Source organism: Nicotiana tabacum, chromosome 1 (assembly GCF_000715075.1).
Source record: "Nicotiana tabacum cultivar K326 chromosome 1, ASM71507v2, whole genome shotgun sequence".
Lineage (NCBI taxonomy): Eukaryota > Viridiplantae > Streptophyta > Magnoliopsida > Solanales > Solanaceae > Nicotiana > Nicotiana tabacum.
In genome coordinates this window covers 220163688-220183520 of record NC_134080.1, presented here as the reverse complement: position 1 = coordinate 220183520, position 19833 = coordinate 220163688, and the positions used below count along the sequence as shown (strand labels likewise).

The 19833-nt window shown below is 40.8% G+C and overlaps 1 non-coding gene across 1 annotated transcript; it reads right to left on the bottom strand.

The window, feature by feature from the left end:
• Positions 1–19307: 19307 nt before the first annotated feature.
• Positions 19308–19414, bottom strand: LOC142165074 (small nucleolar RNA R71). Its single transcript, XR_012696079.1, has one exon. It is a non-coding gene; the product is annotated as a small nucleolar RNA R71 (small nucleolar RNA).
• Between the last annotated feature and the right edge of the window lie 419 nt (positions 19415–19833).

Sequence of the window (19833 nt, the reverse complement as noted above, 5' to 3'; positions counted from 1 at the left end):
AGAAGAAGGCGGTGCCTGTGAAGAATGGAGTTCTTTACATCCCACGAGGACGAGCAAAAAAGACGCAGAGCTTTGAAGTCAAAAGGGCAAAGCCTATGTACGTACCGAAAGGGGCCTATGTGGTCCGGGGGACGATTCAACTACCTCGGTTGAATGAGCCAGTGGTTATCGGACGCGTGCCACAAAAGCCGATGACAAACCCATCCACAGTGCCGTGGAATTATCAAAGGACGTTGGTAACGTACAAAGGTAAAGAAGTCGCGGGAGAACTCCCGGAAAGTACTTTCATTGGAAGGTATTTAAACACCCAAGAGCTGAACAACGCCACACGGAGACGCTTCCCACCAAAGAAGCCTGTAAGCGTTGAAGAAGCGGAATTTTTCTTCCAACAAATGAAAATGTCAGACTACGAAGTAGTAGATCAACTGCGCAAGTGCCCTGAGCAAGTGTCCATGCTATCTCTGCTAATGAGGTCAACCGAGCATCAAAAGATATTACTCAAGACCCTGAATGAAGCATATGTACCAGCTGAAACCTCAGTTGAACAACTAGAACGGATGACAGAGAGGTTCTTTGCCATCAACCAAGTCTCTTTCAGCAAGAATGATCTACCCCCAGAGGGAGCGGCACACAACAAAGCCCTGCATCTAACAGTTAAATACGAAGGCTACTACGTCAAGCGGGTAATGTTGGATGGGGGTTCAGGTGTTGACATTTGTCCGCTCTCCACGCTACAGAGAATGGAAATTGGGACCGGAAGAATCCGCCCCAATAATGTCTGCGTGAGGGCTTTTGATGGCATCAAAAGAGACACCCTTGGAGAAATAGACTTGGCTTTGACCATAGGGCCAGTAGAGTTTGAGGTAACTTTCCAAGTGCTTGACATGGATACGTCCTACAATTTCCTCCTTGGCAGACCTTGGATTCATGCGGTGGGAGCTGTGCCTTCCACTCTTCATCAGATGGTGAAGTTTGAGTACGAAGACCGAGAGATCGTGGTCCATGGAGAAGACGAGCATGCTATTTATCGGGACCCATCCATCCCATATCTTAAACCTAGAGAAGGGAGCGAACACACGGTCTATCAAGCTTTCGAGATTGTGTTAGCAGAGCAGCATGAAGAGGGAAGACCTTGCCCCCAACCTTTCTTGTCTAACGCCTCGGTTATGGTGGATAAAGAGATGATCCGGCATGGATTCAAGCCAGGAAAAGGGCTCGGACGAACATTGCAGGGAATAACGGAACCCATCACCCTGCCTTCCGCCAAAAAACTTTTTGAGATAGGTTTTCAACCGACCCCAGAAGATGAAGAATGGGCAAAGAAAAGGAAGAATAAGGGGTGGAAATTGCCTCGGCCACTGCCGGCTTTATATGAAACTTTCGTCGGACCAAGATACATTGAAGAAGAAGACGACGAGGTTTTCACGGCTGAGGAAATCGAGAAGATATGTGGGGCAATGAGAGAAATGCTCTACGAGGCTCACATGGTTCAACTAGGAGAAGGCACCAGCACCGCCGAAATACTATATATGGGGCAAAACGCCAAACTCCGAAACTGGGAGGCCACGCCATTCCCGACTAGACGGAAGTCCGGGTAGACCTGTCCTGCCACCTTTCCTGCATCACAAGTTATCTCCAGGATATAACTTGGTTGTTTTTCTTCTTTTAATTGTCATTTTGAATTCCTGAGTTTGTAAACATTGTTGTCTTCCAAATTTCAAGAAGAAAAATAAAAAAAATCATCGTTGTTTTCCCATTTTTCCTTTGTTCTGATTTTGTTATTTTTCCTTTATCTTTTCTTTCAGTTATAATAATGCGGCTTTAAATATGACATGCTCGCGGACTTCACGCCCAGATCACAGTGAGCTATTTAATTGTGAAATAATGAACCCAGAACCAGAATATGATGAAGAAGAGGCTTTTAGGGAAATAAACCGAGAGTTGGAACAGTTTGAGAATAAACCTAAGCCAAATCTGAATGACACCGAACCGGTTAATTTAGGAACTCCTGAAGAAATCCAGGAGACCAAAATAAGCATTCACACGGACAAGAAAATGCGAGACGCGATAATTCAACTTCTTTTTGAATTTAAAGATGTGTTTGCTTGGTCATACGATGACATGCCGGGATTAGGTGTTGATCTAGTGGTTCATAAATTGCCAATTCACCCTGATTGTCCTCCAGTTCAACAAAAGCAGCGAAAGTTCAAAACTGAGGTCAGCGACAAGATTAAAGAGGAGATCACCAAACAACTGAAAACGGGAGTGATTCGGGTGGTCCAATATACAACATGGTTGGCAAATGTGGTTCCAGTGCCGAAAAAAGACGGGAAAACTCGGGTATGTGTAGATTACCGACATTTGAATAGAGCAAGTCCCAAAGATAATTTCCCACTGCCCAACATCCACATCCTCGTTGATAATTGCGCCAAACACGAGATACAGTCTTTCGTAGATTGTTACACTGGATATCATCAGGTATTGATGGATGAAGAAGACGCTGAGAAAACTGCCTTCACCACGCCTTGGGGCACCTACTGTTATCGGGTCATGCCATTTGGTCTGAAGAATGCTGGGGCTACTTACATGAGGGCCATGACTGCCATTTTTCATGACATGATGCATCAGGAAATAGAGGTGTACGTGGACGACGTGATAGTCAAGTCCAGGACGCAGGATAATCACATCCAAGACTTGAGGAAGTTCTTCGAGAGACTGAGGAAGTATGACTTGAAGCTGAACCCAGCCAAATGTGCTTTCGGAGTTCCATCGGGCAAGCTTTTGGGCTTTATAGTGAGCAGGAGAGGTATCGAATTAGATCCAACAAAGATAAAATCTATCAGGGATCTACCTCCCCCAAGAACGAAGAAAGACGTGATGAGTTTGTTGGGCAGATTAAACTATATCAGTCGATTTATTGCCCAGCTGACAAGCACGTGTGAGCCCATATTTAAGCTGTTGAGGAAAGATGCGGCGATCAAATGGACGGCTGAATGTCAGGAAGCTTTTGACAAAGTCAAAGAATATCTTTCGAACCCTCCAGTTTTGGTCCCGCCAGAGCCAGAGAGACCATTGTTCTTGTACCTAACGGTCTTGGAGAATTCTTTTGGATGCGTCCTCGGGCAACATGACATAACCGGAAAGAAAGAACAAGCAATCTACTACTTGAGCAAGAAATTCACCGGCTACGAGGCCAAGTACACTCTGCTGGAAAGAACATGTTGCGCTCTGACGTGGGTTGCTCAAAAGCTGAGACATTATCTCCAAGCCCACACTACTTTCCTCATAAGCAGGCTGGATCCTTTGAAGTATATATTTCAGAAACCGATGCCTACTGGAAGACTGGCCAAGTGGCAAATCTTGCTTACTGAATTCGACATAGTCTATGTCACTCGCACGGCAATGAAAGCCCAGGCGCTAGCAGATCATTTGGCCGAAAATCCAGTCGATGAGGAATACCAGCCATTGAGTACCTACTTTCCAGATGAAGAAATAAACACTGTAGAAGTGGTCTCGGAGAACGCTCATGTTTGGAAGATGTTCTTTGATGGAGCCGTAAACGCCAAAGGTGTAGGGATTGGGGCAATTTTGATCTCGCCCTCCGGTCAGCATTATCCAGCCACAGCTAGACTGCGTTTCTTTTGCACAAACAATACAGCTGAGTATGAAGCCTGCATCATGGGCATACATATGGCGATCGATCAGGATGTCGAAGACTTACTGATTATGGGAGATTCTGACCTGATTATCCGGCAAGCCCAAGGTGAATGGGAAACTCGGGATGTCAAGCTTATTCCTTACCGACGGCACGTGGAGGACCTCAGCAAGCGCTTTAAATCAATAGAGTTCAGGTATATCCCGCGGTGTCACAATGAACTAGCAGATGCACTCGCTACTTTGGCTTCAATGTTACCTTACCCAAGCAACACCCACGTCGATCCCTTGGAAATCCAAATCAGGGAAAGGCACGGTTACTGTAATGTAATCGAGGCAGAATCAAGTATACAGCCATGGTACCATGATATCAAGAGGTTCTTGAAGACACAAGAATACCCCGAGCATGCCACTGGAGATCAAAAGAGAACCATTAGGTGGCATGCAAGTGGCTTCTTTTTGAGCGGTGAATTGTTGTACAAAAGGACCCCGGACCTCAACCTACTAAGATGTGTTGACGCCGAGGAGGCAAGAAAGATCATGCACGAAGTACACGCAGGAGTGTGCGGACCCCACATGAACGGATACGTCTTGGCAAAGAAAATCCTTCGAGCAGGCTATTATTGGATAACCATGGAAAAGGACTGCTTTAGTTTTGTTCGGAAGTGTCACCAGTGTCAGGTGCACGGTGATTTGATTCATGCACCTCCTACGGAATTGCATCCCATGTCTGCACCTTGGCCATTTGTCGCCTGGGGCATGGACGTCATCGGTCCGATCGAGCCGAAAGCCTCAAATGGACATAGATTTATACTAGTTGCCATCGACTACTTCACAAAATGGGTAGAGGCTGTCACTCTCAAGTCGGTCACTAAAAAAGCTGTAGTGGATTTTGTTCACTCAAATCTTATCTGTCGTTTCGGTATTCCTGTGACTATCATCACAGATATCGCAGTAAACCTGAACAGTCACTTGATGGGAGATGTATGCGAGCAATTCAAAATAACGCATAGGAATTCTACTCCTTATCGGCCAAAGGCCAATGGCGCTGTAGAAGCGGCGAACAAAAACATCAAAAAGATTTTGAGGAAAACGATCCAAAGTTCCTGACAGTGGCATGAGCAGTTACCATTTGCATTGTTGGGGTATCGCACTACGGCACGCACGTCAGTAGGAGCAACTCCTTATCTTTTGGTTTATGGGACCGAGGCTGTAATACCTGCAGAGGTAGAAATTCCTTCGCTTCGAACCATTGTCGAAGCAGAAATCGAAGACAGCGAGTGGGTCAAGACTCGATTAGAGCAATTGACTTTGATCGATGAGAAGCAAATGGCCGCGGTTTGTCACGGACAGTTGTACCAACGAAGAATGGCCCGTGCTTACAACAAGAAAGTCCGACCCAGGAATTTCGAAGTAGGTTAGCTGGTACTGAGGCGTATTCTGCCACATCACCAGGAAGCAAAAGGGAAATTTGCTCCAAACTGGAAAGGCCCGTACATCACCAGGAATATATTGCCAAGAGGAGCATTGTACCTAGGTGACATTGAAGGAAATGATCCCGAAACAGCAGTGAATGCGGACGCAGTCAAAAGATACTATGTCTGAGTGACGCCCCAGCGATCCTGACACATTTGAAATGTTGAAGGTTTTATTCCCACTATCAACTCTCTCTACAAGCCTTTAAGCCGGTTACAAAAAAAAAAAGAGAAAACAAACAAAAACAAACAAAACAAAACATTGATTGAGGCCTGAACTACGTTTGACTGGATTCCGAAAGGATACGTAGGTAGCCTCTCCCTGAGGTTCAGTCACACCAACAATAAAATCCCATTTACCCTGAAATTGAAACCGGGGCACGTCAAGCGGTTTAGAAGTTAGTATCATCTACTTTTCTTTGCCAAGCACAAGCCTTTCGGATCAATTACCAAAGGTAACGGGAAGCCAAAAGCGTCACGAATGGAGACCGGTACACTGTAAATTGAGAGAAATAAAATGAGAGAGTCTCGACGGTGAAAACCTACAGGCACCGCGAGGCGACGGGAGTAGAGAAACCAAAATGAGAGATCTTGTTTAGTAAAAAACTCGCAAAGAATGCTATCAAGCGACGACAGGAAGAGAAATGAGAGAGGTCGACTAGCGAAAACCCGCAAAGGGCGCTGTTGGCCGAAAAGATTGACTCCGCCCCAGGAAGTCTCGGCAAAATTCCATCGGTTTGAAACATAGACCCATTTTGGTTCGGGAGGAAATGCAAGTTCATTGAAGGTCAGGTGTCCAGTCCAAAGAGCATGTCATGTCCATTTAAAGTCAGCATTGTCTTCCTCAGATAAGTCTTTTTCGTCCCGAAAGGGACACTTCTTTTCTGAAGTTTGCTTTCTCCTTTCTTTGTTTTTCTTCGATTCCCTCTCATTTTTTAACCCTGAGTTCCAGATATACCGGAAAGGATAGGTGGCAGGTTTGGTTTCACGAAATTTCGTTTCACGAAGGAAAACGCCTCGTTTCGTTGGTACGTTTGTCCAAACCTGATGAATCATGATGTTTGACTGCATTTAAAAAAAAGGAAAAAGAGAGAGAAATTTCCCCAGCAAGTCCGCCTTGTACAAATCCCCACAGAACTTCCCTTTGTACAAATCCCCACAGAGCCTCCCTTTGTAAAAATTCCCCAGCGAGCTTTCCCAACAAATCCTTGCAAGTCCGCTTTGCAACAAATCCCCGGCAAGTCCGCCTTGTACAAATCCCCATAGAGTATCCCCAGTAAAATCCCCGTTGAGGATCTCCAAGCAAAACGGGACACAAAAAGAGCCTTACAAGGCAAATCATCACGGAATTTGGAAATACAAGCCTGAGCAGTCCAAAAGGGTTTCGCCATTGAATCCAATTAATGGCAGGATTTCTCAACAGAAATAAGGACGCAACAAAGCAATGGGAACAATCAAGGTCACCGAACCAACCGCCATTTCCGAACTAAAAATTGTTCTTTGTTTGAAAAGTTGAAACAGGTATAATCCAAGACAACCGTGCAACAAGCAGGTGTCACCCAAAGAGGAAGGTACGTGGGTATAAGAAACAGTTTTAGCAATAAGGAATCCACTCGAAAGGTAAGTTTCCACGAGATTCCCTTTTATCTTCTACTAAAACAAGAAAATTCAAAAAAAGAGGTCAGTTAGTATCCTCGAACTTTGTCCCCAGCCAGTCAGCATTAGGGTTTTAAAACCCTAAACTGAACTTTTTCCTTTAGTCAGCATTAGGGTTTTAAACCCTAAACTGAACTTTTTCCATGTAGTCAGCATTAGGGTTTTAAACCCTAAACTGAACTTTTTCTATTTAGTCAGCATTAGGGTTTTAAACCCTAAACTGAACTCTTTTCCTTCAGTCAGCATTAGGGTTTTAAACCCTAAATTGAACTCTTTTCCCTTTAGTCAGCATTGGGGTTTTAAACCCTAAACTGAACTTTTCCCATTTAGTCAGCATTAGGGTTTTAAACCCTAAACTGAACTTTCCCTTTAGTCAGCATTAGGGTTTTAAAACCTAAACTGAACTTTTCCTTTAGTCAGCATTAGGGTTTTAAACCCTAAACTGAACTTTTTCCATTTAGTCAGCATTAGGGTTTTAAACCCTAAACTGAACTTTTTCCATTTAGTCAGCATTAGGGTTTTAAACCATAAACTGAACTCTTTTCCTTCAGTCAGCATTAGGGTTTTAAACCCTAAACTGAACTCTTTTCCCTTTAGTCAGCATTGGGGTTTTAAACCCTAAGCTGAACTTTCCCTTTAGTCAGCATTAGGGTTTTAAACCCTAAACTGAACTTTTCCTTTAGTCAGCATTAGGGTTTTAAACCCTAAACTGAACTTTTTCCATTTAGTCAGCATTAGGGTTTTAAACCCTAAACTGAACTTTTTCCATTCAGTCAGCATTAGGGTTTTAAACCCTAAACTGAACTTTTTCCATTTAGTCAGCATTAGGGTTTTAAACCCTAAACTGAACTCTTTCCTTTAGTCAGCATTAGGGTTTTAAACCCTAAACTGAACTCTTTTCCATTTAGTCAGCATTAGGGTTTTAAACCCTAAACTGAACTTTTCCATTTAGTCAGCATTAGGGTTTTAAACCCTAAACTGAACTTTTTCCATTCAGTCAGCATTAGGGTTTTAAACCCTAAACTGAACTTTTTCCATTCAGTCAGCATTAGGGTTTTAAACCCTAAACTGAATTTTTCCATTCAGTCAGCATTAGGGTTTTAAACCTTAAACTGAATTTTTTTTCCTTTAGTCAGCATTAGGGTTTTAAACCCTAAACTGAACTTTTTCCTTTAGTCAGCATTAGGGTTTTAAACCCTAAACTGAACTTTCCATTCAGTCAGCATTAGGGTTTTAAACCCTAAACTGAACTTTTTCCTTCAGTCAGCATTAGGGTTTTAAACCCTAAACTGAGCTTTTTCCTTTAGTCAGCATTAGGGTTTTAAACCCTAAACTGAACTTTTTTCCTTTAGTCAGCATTAGGGTTTTAAACCCTAAACTGAACTTTTCCTTTAGTCAGCATTAGGGTTTTAAACCCTAAACTGAACTTTTTCCTTTCAGTCAGCATTAGGATTTTAAACCCTAAACTGAACTTTTCCATTCAGTCAGCATTAGGGTTTTAAACCCTAAACTGAACTTTTTCCATTTAGTTAGCATTAGGGTTTTGAACCCTAAACTGAAATCTTTTCCTTCAGTCAGCATTAGGGTTTTAAACCCTAAACTGAACTCTTTTCCCTTTAGTCAGCATTGGGGTTTTAAACCCTAAACTGAATTTTTCCCATTTAGTCAGCATTAGGGTTTTAAACCCTAAACTGAACTTTTCCTTTAGTCAGCATTAGGGTTTTAAACCCTAAACTGAACTTTCCTTTAGTCAGCATTAGGGTTTTAAACCCTAAACTGAACTTTTTCCATATAGTCAGCATTAGGGTTTTAAACCCTAAACTGAACTCTTTCCATTTAGTCAGCATTAGGGTTTTAAACCCTAAACTGAACTCTTTCCATTTAGTCAGCATTAGGGTTTTAAACCCTAAACTGAACTCTTTCCATTTAGTCAGCATTAGGGTTTTAAACCCTAAACTGAGCTCTTTCCATTTAGTCAGCATTAGGGTTTTAAACCCTAAACTGAACTTTTTCCATTTAGTCAGCATTAGGGTTTTAAACCCTAAACTGAACTCTTCCATTTAGTCAGCATTAGGGTTTTAAACCCTAAACTGAACTCTTTCCTTTAGTCAGCATTAGAGTTTTAAACCCTAAACTGAATTTTGCCATTCAGTCAGCATTAGGGTTTTAAACCCTAAACTAAACTCTTTCCTTTAGTCAGCATTAGGGCCCCAACCCTAAACTGAACTTTTCCCCAGTTGGTCAGCATTAGAGTTTCAACTCTAAACTGAGCTTCTCCCCAGCTAGTCGTCATTAGGGCTCCAACCCTGAACTGAACTATTTCCATTCCGCCAGCCTTAGGGCTCCGACCGTAAACTGTGCATTCATATTTTGTGGCCGTATCGTTGATCTAATCCCGGAATTGGCATTTTGGAAACTGAAATTTTCCAATTCCTTCATCAATTCTATGAACCTCGTGGCAAATAACTCACGAAATTTTCCTAGTGAAACTGGGGCAGAAAATTTCGTTCGCTTGTTTTTCCCCGCAGGTCTAACCTCGAGGCGCATGGATTGAGACGACCCACGAGATGAGTTTCAACCCAGAATAAAAAGGGGGAAGAAGAAGAAGATGTCCCGAGATACCGGAGAAAATGGAAGGCGGATCGCTCCAAGACTTGATCAAGGTCCCGAACTCTACCAATCACGTCTCACTCAGTATCCCAGAGATAAACAAGCACCTACAACTCGCAAGCATCAAGATTCGGATCGATGTCTCCAAGCAAAATCAGCTAAGACCCAAGATCAAGTCGCAAAAGAATCATAGATAGGAATCTTGTAACTAGCAGTTGACATGCATATAAGTATTTAGTTCAGTTTCAATTTTTCTTTGGTTGTAATAAGGCAGTCAGTAAAGCAACAATGACAACAGCAACAGCAATAACAGCAAGCATTGCAATCCCATGGTAATCCCAGCAGCCAAAATTTCCCGAACTACATTGACCTGATTCCTGTTTAGCCCAGGATATGTAGGAAATCTTCGAAGCAAAGATTCGGTCAAATCTTTCAAAAAAAATGCTTCACACAGAGTAGTCCAATAGGCAAAAGTCGCTCATATCCGCTCACGTTATCTTTGCACGAAAACTCTTCGCGTTTCCGAACAAAGAGGGGCAGCTGTGAGCACGTGATTTTTGTTTTCGCGACAATCACTCCAAAAGAAACGAAAATAATAGCAATTGATCTTGCTGTACAATTTTTGGATTTTCACGTGGCATTTTGTTAATTATCTATGATTTTTGCCCATTTTTATTTTTTTTTATTAAAACAAAAAAAATATGTCGTGTGTAATTGAACCGTATTCCGGTTATTAAAAGGAAAAATCGCGAAAAATGCATCTTTCAATTTTGTCATTAAGTGGTGCTATTTTAATTGTGTGTTAATATTGTTTAATGTTTTTATAGCATTATTTGGCATTTTAAATAGGAGATTAAAAAGAAAAAAAGGGGAAAGGAAAAAGGATCCCCGGATTGGGCCAGTTTGAACCAAATAAAATAGGCCCAAAACCAAGATAACCCAATCCAGGATCCCTATTTTACCCTGTCCAATTGAGTTGGCCACATAACCGTCCAAACGATGTCGTTGAGCCACTATTGATCTGGGCCGTTAATCTCAAAATGATCAACGGCCAAGATCACATCCCCCGTACCCACGAACAAACCCGACCCGTTCAACCTTGGTCCACCCAGCCCCGTGTATTTGAAACGACGCCGTTTCCCTTTAGTACATAGATCACAGCCGTTGATCACTAGTAATCCAACGGCCAACATCCATTACTCACCCTCGAATATAAACCCTTCCCCTTTCACCCCGCGCCTAAACCAAACCCCTCCCCTGCCTTAGGTCGTCCCCTTCACAGACCCCAAACCACGGAACCCTAGCCACCCCCCTTTCCCCTCACCAAAAACCCGGCGGCATGGACGCCGGTGACACCCACCGTAACACCCTAGGACCACTTTATTGCCCTGAACATGGATCTGTTTTCCTTTTGCTTCGAATCAGTCCCTAGGTTCTCGAATCTTCATTTGAAGATTCGAGCCGAACTTTGACCTACACCAAACCACACCATATTCACACCAGACAGTCTTCTGACCTCCCTCGTGACCAAACCATGCTTGGTTTGGTCCAAATCTAACCAGGGAAGCATAAATTCCAAATCTGCCTCTAGAAACCCCGAGCCTGGTCTGGGTCCGTTTAAGCCAAGTGATTAGGGTCTAATGGACCTTAATCGAAGTGTTCTCAGTTGAGAACACTTCGATTAAAGTCCGTTCAACCCTAAGAAAGATCAATTCAAATCCGAGCTAGGGTTTGCTGATTTTTCAAGATTTCAGGTATTTGTGTTTTCCTTTTTATCAGTTCATGAGTTTTGCTGTAGTTAGACGTTTGTTTATTGCCCCAAAATGTTTAGTTGATTTTATTTTTTGAATTATTTGTCGACTGTGTCCTGTCCGCCTTGCCTGAACCTCTGTGTTTGATCGAGTCTTTCTTCTATTCACTGATAATGTGTATATGTGTATGTGTTGTGCAATCAATTGAACTTTAAATTTGACTGATTAATTGATTCCCCAGTACACTTTTTGCATAGTCAGTACAATTCGAATCATGTGTTTGATACTGTTAGATTCTGATCATGGTTTTCGATTGTACATGTTATGATTAGTATAGTCGAGTCGACATATGTCGTCGATTAATTTCAGTTGTTCGAATGGTAACAATTTGATCTATTGCCTGCTGGAACTTTGTTTGAATCAAAGTAAGAATCAAGTATGGCTACTTATAGTTGCTGTATTTGAATCTGAAAATGAAAAAGATTGGATTGTTAGCTGCAATCTGAATTGGTGGCATGTGCATTTGTGCACAACATGTGCATAAAGGCCCTTTTGAGATGAAGAATAACTTGACAGCATGTGCTGTCAGGTTATATTCCTGCTGCCCATGTCTGCTTTTAGTTTAATAAGGTGATTAAAAGGGGTTTGTCAGGGAATATCATGGGAGGGTTTATACTTAAATAGTTGAGTGGAAACTGAAAAGAGGACAGACCACATGGTGGGGAAGGTTTCTGATTACTTAACAGGCTGTGAATAGTTTGAGTTTAGGATATAAAAGGAAGCAGAACTTCCATTAAAGGGGGGATTTTTTTTCAGAGAATAGAGAGATAGAGAGATAAAAAGATGGAAGGCATACACATTGAGGGGTTTTCTGGATTTTTAAATACGCATATAGAGAGAGATAGATACAGATAGAAAGGAAGCAAGAAATAAAAACAGATAGGAAATCAGAAACTGTTTTTTTCTGTTTGTTTGTTGGGATTTCATTTGTTGTCAATCTGATTAGGCAGTATTGCTTCTTCTAAGTTTAACTAAGATTACTGGTAGTGTTGTTGCATTGGTTTACCTCGGAATTGGATTGTCTGGAGTTCTGTTTCTACTGCACTGTTTGCTGTTATCATTTGGCTACTTTCCCGTCGGCTATAGTTCCATTCTTGCACTAGAACCTGTTCTGCTGTGTTGCTTTGATTGCTGTTGCTATGTTGTTCCTGCTGCTGATTTCCCTATCTTCTTCCTCTTCTCCTTTGCATTTTCAGTATTTCCAGGTACACATTTCGAGTCTCACATTGGTGTAGCTGATTGTAACAATGAAAAGCAAGAATTGAAAGATCTGAAGGAGTTATAATCATCTGCTGTTTTACTTACTGCCTTTTCATAAATGTTGTTAAGTTGTGTAAGTTTTAGTTTGTAGTTCAATAGAGAAGTACATCAGTAAGTTTTGTATTTGATTGAAGCTTATACTGATCTAAACCACAATATGCGATTCGTTTAATGGTATATAAGATGCAACTACAATTCATGGAATATGCAACCATTAGTATAGTTTTTAATTCAAACTCGTTCTTCAGCATGTTTTGAATATATAGTGCGGACGGTTCCTTTTAATCTCGCCAAAATACAATACAGTTTTTAGACTCTCGAGTTGCAATTTCATTAGGCATGTTTAAGATAAGTTTTTGAATACCATAGGTAGTATCCTTTAATAAGGAATTCTATTAATCCTGTTTAAATGAGTTAATTTAGATTTAGCTTAAGGAGTGTTCGGAGTAAGCGTAGCATTTCATTAAGCTCGTATGTAATTCCTTTTATTAAATTAAAAGCATGTTCCATGAGATACAGCATTCTTCACCTTGTAATCAGGTAATTAATAAGAGGCCAGGATTAGCTAAGCAAGCCATTTAATCAACATACATTTTTCATTCTTTTATTGTTAGAGACGAACATAATAGAAATGTAGTCACTTTAGGATATCCCTTCTAAAATAATGAGATGAGCCTCGCCAAATAAAAGTGCAATTGCGGGGCCCTCAATAATTAATCATAACAAATGCTTAGAATTTGGGATGGACCGTTCAGTAAATTTCATTGCCTTCCCCAAAGATAATAACGCATTAGACTCTTTAGGCGCAACCCAATTAAAATTACATCCTTAAATTCGGGTGCACATTGATGTGACCCAAATTCAAATCTCAACGGATACGAAATGTGTTAACAACTACGGGTGCATTGATTGTGACGTGGTTCGAGATGCATTTTCACGATGTTGCAATTCTATAAAAATAAATGATAATAATAAAAGAGGTTTAAACTTAATAAAAGCACATAAGTCGTAACATGTATTTAAATCAGATATTTAGCCATTATAACAATTTAAGCGACCGTGCTAGAACCACGGGATTCGAGGGTGCCAACCTTCCCTCGGGTCAATAGAATTCCTTACTTAGAATTTCTGGTTCGCAGACTTCATTTGGAAAAGTCGAAAATTTCCTCGATTTGGGATTCAAGATAAACCGGTGACTTGGGACACCAAAAACCAAACCTTTCCCAAGTGGCGACTCTGAATTAAATAAATAATCCCATTTCGAATATTGTCACTTAAATTGGAAAAACTCACATCGTGCATCTAACCCTTTGGGGGCGGGGGCGCAAAAAGGAGGTGTGACACCATTGAGAACATAATTATTGATCCAACCTCTGGAGTTGAAACTAGATCACAATTAAAGAATCTGTGTGCTTTTGATGCTTTCCTATCTCTTATGAACCTAAAAATGTTGTTGAGGCTTTGCAGGATGCAGATTGGGTAAATACAATACAAGATGAACTCAATCAGTTTGAGAGAAATCAAGTTTGGCATCTAGTTCCAAGACCCAAGGACAGATCAGTAATTGGCACAAAATGGGTCTTTAGAAACAAACTTGATGAAGATGGAATAGTAACAAGAAACAAGGCAAGACTTGTGGTCCAAGGTTACAACCAAGAGGAGGGTATAGATTATGATGAGACTTTTGCTCTAGTTGCAAGACTGGAGGCAATAAGGCTCCTCATAGCCTTTGCAGCACATATGGAATTCACTCTTCATCAAATGGATGTCAAAAGTGCTTTTCTAAATGGCTACCTAAAAGAAGAAATGTTTGTTAAACAACCTCCAGGGTTTGAGAGCAAGGAATGTCCTGAACATGTGTACAAATTAGACAAGGCTCTCTATGGACTCAAGTAGGCTCCTAGAGCATGGTATGAACGATTGTCCAAATTCCTGCTTGAACATGGCTACAAAAGAGGTAAAATTGACAATACTCTATTCTTGAGGGAAAAAGGTAAGGATCTTCTTGTGGTACAAATATATGTTGATGACATAATTTTTGGGGCAACCACTGACAAACTAAGTAAGGACTTTGCCAAATTAATGGAAAGTGAGTTTGAAATGAGTATGATGGGTGAGCTTAACTTATTTTTAGGCTTACAGATCAAACAAAACCCAAATGGAACCATGATCCATTAGTAGAAATATGCAAAAGAGTTGATCAAAAAGTTTAAAATGAATGAATCAAAGGAAATAGACACCCCCATTGCAACTGCCACTAAATTAGACATAGATGAACCTGGTTCATCTGTTGATCAGAAGTTGTATAGGGGTATGATTGGTTCACTTTTGTATCTTACTGCCAGCAGACCTGACATAGTTTTCAGTATAGGGCTTTGTGCTAGTTTTCAGGCTAATCTAAAGGAATCTTACTTAACTGTTGTCAAGAGGATACTGAGATATTTGAAAGGCACTACTGATATGTGTCTTTGGTACCCTAAAGGTAGTAATTTCAATCTAGTAGGGTATGCTGATGCTGATTATGCAGGTTTCCTTATAGATAGGAAGAGCACCTCAGGTATGACTCATTTTCTTGGTTCATGTCTTGTATCATGGGCTACTAAAAAGCAAAATTCAGTGGCATTATCCACCGCTGAGGCTGAATATGTTGTTGCTGCCTCTTGTTGTGCTCAATTATTGTGGATCAAACAACAACCGATAGATTTTGGCATTGAAGTTGGTTGCATTCCTATCTTTTGTGATAACACTAGTGCTATAAGTATGAAAAAGAACCCTGTTCATCATAAGAGGACTAAGCACATAGATGTTAGACACCACTTCTTAAGAGATAACTATGAGAAAGGATTGATCTTCATAGAATTCTGTGCTACTGATAAACAAATTACTGACATCTTCACTAAAGCACTGAGTAGAGAAAACGTTGAGAGGAACAGGTTGGAATTAGGGATGATTAAGATTACCTAATAGGACCAGCTTAGAATGCACAATGAAAAAACTGGAAAAAAAATTGAAAAAATGAAAAAAAAAATTGGCTAGGAAATCTGAACTTGTATAAATATCTAGATTAATTTTTAATCAGCTTCATACTGTAATTAGTATACTCCTATGACATGTGTTAATATGACTCATTGATCTCTTACTAAATTTTCTCTATTATTGTAAATTGAGGCATGGTCAAGAGAATTCTAAATGAAGAACCTGGTTCATCAGTATGGGTTCATCTAAAAGCTAAGGTATGTTTTCTATACTCTGCACAATTAGAAATATAAATATTTAAACCATGAGCAGAAGTCCTACAATTGTTCAACTCCTTAAAAAATTCTATCCATTAGTTTTGAACCAGTTCCCTCGGCCTTAGAACTCTAAACCACAAAAATTGCATAAAATCTAGCGAAGCCTAACCGTTCATTCAAACCTGAAATTTCACATTGATTAGACCTCTAATTGACCACTGCTAAGGCTACCGTTATACATTAAATGTGTATTTATTTTTAAATACACATCATTACCTCCTGCCATCTCTATAATTCTAAACTGTCAAAAATCCCTCTTCACTTCCACTTGCTTTCTTCTCCAAAATTCTAACTCACCAATTCTCCCAAGAAACCAGCGATCGTGACAAACCCACAAGACAATCCTGGAACTCCTCCACCACCAACTCCCTCTAATTCATCTACCCCTTCTCCACCTAGTACATCTCCAAAACCCAGGCTGAGAAGGGTGAAAATGCTTTCTCGAAAAATAGTAGCGTCTGGGGTTCTCTCAAAGAATTTAAATGAGAAATTAAAGGCAAGTCAGGTCCAAGACTCTGACTCCAACTCTGATTCTGAGTCATACAAATCGGCTAGTGAGCGAGAAGGACCTAGGTCTTCTGACTCTGAAAAAACTCAAAAATCCCCTTCTAAGGTAAGTTCTTCTGAAAATGTAGAAACTAGGTTTGTTCTCGTTGGGCCTGTCAGGGATGTTGAATTACCTGAGTAACGAAGGAGTGGAGGTAAAAAGAAATCTGGAAAAAAAAAAGAGAAATGGTGAATAAGGTAAAGAGAGGGGAAATGGGAAAAGAGTGTTTGATCATTCACCCACTACTGATTTATCTGTGCCTACTATCTGTGGGGTTGAACAAGAAAATGTAGAAGAGAGTGGCAAGAAGTCAGGGGGAAGTGGTTCTGGTAAAGCTGCTGAAGGGTTAGTTAATCTAAGCACACAAGGAGATGAACCTGGTTCATCTACTGAAGAGAAGCAGACCTATTGAAAAAGATTGGGGCAAGTTATGATCCAAATAAACGAAGAACTCCCACACCAAAAGTCCCCAGTGCTCCTAAACCCTCCAAGAAAAGAAAGGCTTCATCCCCAACAACTACTGAAATTTCATTGCCAAAGGGAAGAACTACAAGAAGCAGGGTGAAACAGAGTGAGAGTGATCTCCAGAAGGCTCTAGCTGAGAGTAAGAAGAAAAAGATGGCTAAAGGAAAAGGGAAGGTCGTAGAGTCCTCAGAGGCTGTGGAAGTTGAGGAGATGGAACAGGTCCATCAGGAGGAAGTTCCAACAGTGGAGGTTCAGACCCCCAAGCCCAAAAAGCCCAAGACTTCTTCCAAGAAGTCTTCCTCTATGTCTGAGGTTGCTGAACCTTCATTAGCCAAGAGGACAAGGTCTGCAGTGAAAAGTAAACAAGTACGAATTTCTAAAGATGAGGAATGGAGTGGAGAATAAGAAGAAGATGAGTCTAATGGTGAATAAGACAAGCTTGCCATGTTTGGAAAAAGAAAGATTTTGAAGGGTAGATTGCTGAAAGACCTGGTAGAACCATGAATGACGAGACTGGTGGATGCCTTAGCTGCTCGGGGGTGGAAGGACATGGTCCTTCAGATGGATGGTAGGCTAGCCAGGAATGAGATCATTGAGTTCATGGCAAATGTAGAGGTTAAGGATGGCAAGGTTAGCAGCCTGGTGAAAGGAGTTCAAGTGTCCTTTGATGCAAAAAAAACTAGGAAAGATCCTTGATACACCCTCTGAAGGGTTTGATGACTATACAAGGCAAAGGTGGCCTTGTCTGGACTCCCTTCCTACTGCCTTTGACATTACAAGGAGGTTCTGTGATTCTGAAGATGTGAATGAGGCCAGGGTTGTTCATAAGAGTGAAATGAGGCCACAGCACAAAGTCTTGTTTGAATTTGTCAACAAGTGCCTATTGCCCAGGCAGGAGAGAAGGCATATTGCAAACTATATGGACCTAGTTCATATGTCATCATCAAAAAGGGGGAATTTGTTGGCCCAAGAACAGGTGAAGTTTTGAAGATTGACAAAAGAACTCAGACATGGACCAGGTCCATCTTGTGAAGGACCATGTCCATCTTGTGAAGCACAATCATGATCAACCTATGTATGTGAGATGCACGTGAAAGAGATAAATCTAACTGATTGAGAAGCAATATCTCCTGATCTGATAGAAAAGGTTGCATATTGGATAAGGAGAGAAAGACTCCTTACATGAAGAGAACACAATATAGGAAGAAGATAGTGTTAGAGTTTGAAATCACCTTGAACTCTTCTACGATAGAAGAGTATCATTTGAATCCCAGTCAATCTCTAATTACTAACCCATTAAATATTAGTGTTGTTCTCTTTTACAAGCAATGCACATAAGCAGAGTTAAAATTAAATTGAGAGAAAAAAGCAAGGTGATTTTGTAAGCAATTTATGTGTGATTTGAGTGTGCAATCCTGAAGCTACTTGAACGAGATAGAAGAACCAGTTCCATGTGTCTATCTTTTATTCTAGTTCAATTGTAGTAGGTGATTTTACATTGTACCTTTCAACTTTCATAGAAGCAATTGTATTAGGTACCTAGAGTGTTCAAGTTAGAGTTAACTTGAAGTTGTCGCAACAGTTAAGGATGTGTGCCACAACGGGATTAGAATTAATCCTTAGGTTTACTAAGAGTTTTTGCAAATGTTATTTTGGCTCAGTGATTTTAGTGGAAGTTTGGGAAAATCCTATTGAGTAGTAGGTTGTGGATTTTTTACCTTTTGATCTAGGTGTTTTCCACGTAAAAATCATTGTGTTCTTTATTTTCTTTACTTATTATTCTGTAAACAGTAGTAGTTGGAACACATAGAAGAACCAGGTCCTTCTATAGTTCAGTTAAGCAAAAATTGGGTACCACACAAATCACCCCCCCCCCCTCTTGTGTGGTAGTCAATTTTCTTCAATTTAAACTGATCGTTGAAATTCTAATGTTTGTAGTCTTGGTTGTTACAGGTGCATGCCTAGAAACTCCTCACGAACTGGTGAACTGTTTGAAGCATTATCAGATCCTAAAAAAGTTTTCAAGGCATTGAATCGTGCAAATAGGAAAGGCAAACAATAATAGAACTCATCCGAAAAAATCGAACCAGACATGGAAGACGATCATCTAAACAACAGAAACAACGCCAATGACCCAAACGATCAAAGTGTGGTACCTCTTGTGCCAGAAGCACCACTATATGATTGGGCACAACCTACCGCTGACAACTTAACAACTGCCATTGTAGTTTCTTAGATACAAGTAGATTCATTCCAGATCAGAAATAACATGCTACATTTGTTGCAGAACAAGGGATTGTTCTCTAGGTCATACGTTGAAGATCTTCAGCAGCATCTGAAGAATTTCCTGTCAATCTATGTCACGCAAAGGCAACATAACGTGACACCGGAAGCAATACGACTATTGTTGTTTCCATTATCAATGACGGGAGAAGCTCAGACTTGGCTTAATTCACTCCCCATAAACTCTATCACTACTTGGGAGGAATTAGTCATGCAATTTGTGAACAAATTTCACCCACCCAACAAGACTGCTCAACAAATTGATGAGATATTGAGCTTCAGACAGAAACCAATAGAGACGTTACAAGAAACGTAGGAGAGATTCAAGGGTCTATTGGTTACATGTCCACATCATGGTATTCCGGAGCAAATATTGGGGCAGAGATTTTACATTGGTTTGGCAGATAGCTTGAAAGACAATGTTGATACTTCAATAGGTGGAGCATTTTTTAGCAAAACATTCAGAGAAAGCAAGATCCTACTTGACAAGATGGCACAAAACTCAGGATAGACGACAAGAAATGCTCCAATCACTCATGTGGTTCACTCAGTGGTGTTAGACCCGACTAACTCCATAGCTAAAAATATGGCCACTCTACTGACACAAATGAGCATCCTCACCAAAATGGTTGATGAGTCAGGCCAGAAGTAGCAGGTACACATAGTTGATGCAACTAATGGGGGTTTATGTACATCATGCATTAATAAACCATATGTCTGCTCGTGGAGTGCTGAAGGTGATAACCAACAATATCAGGAGAACATGAATTATGTGGCCA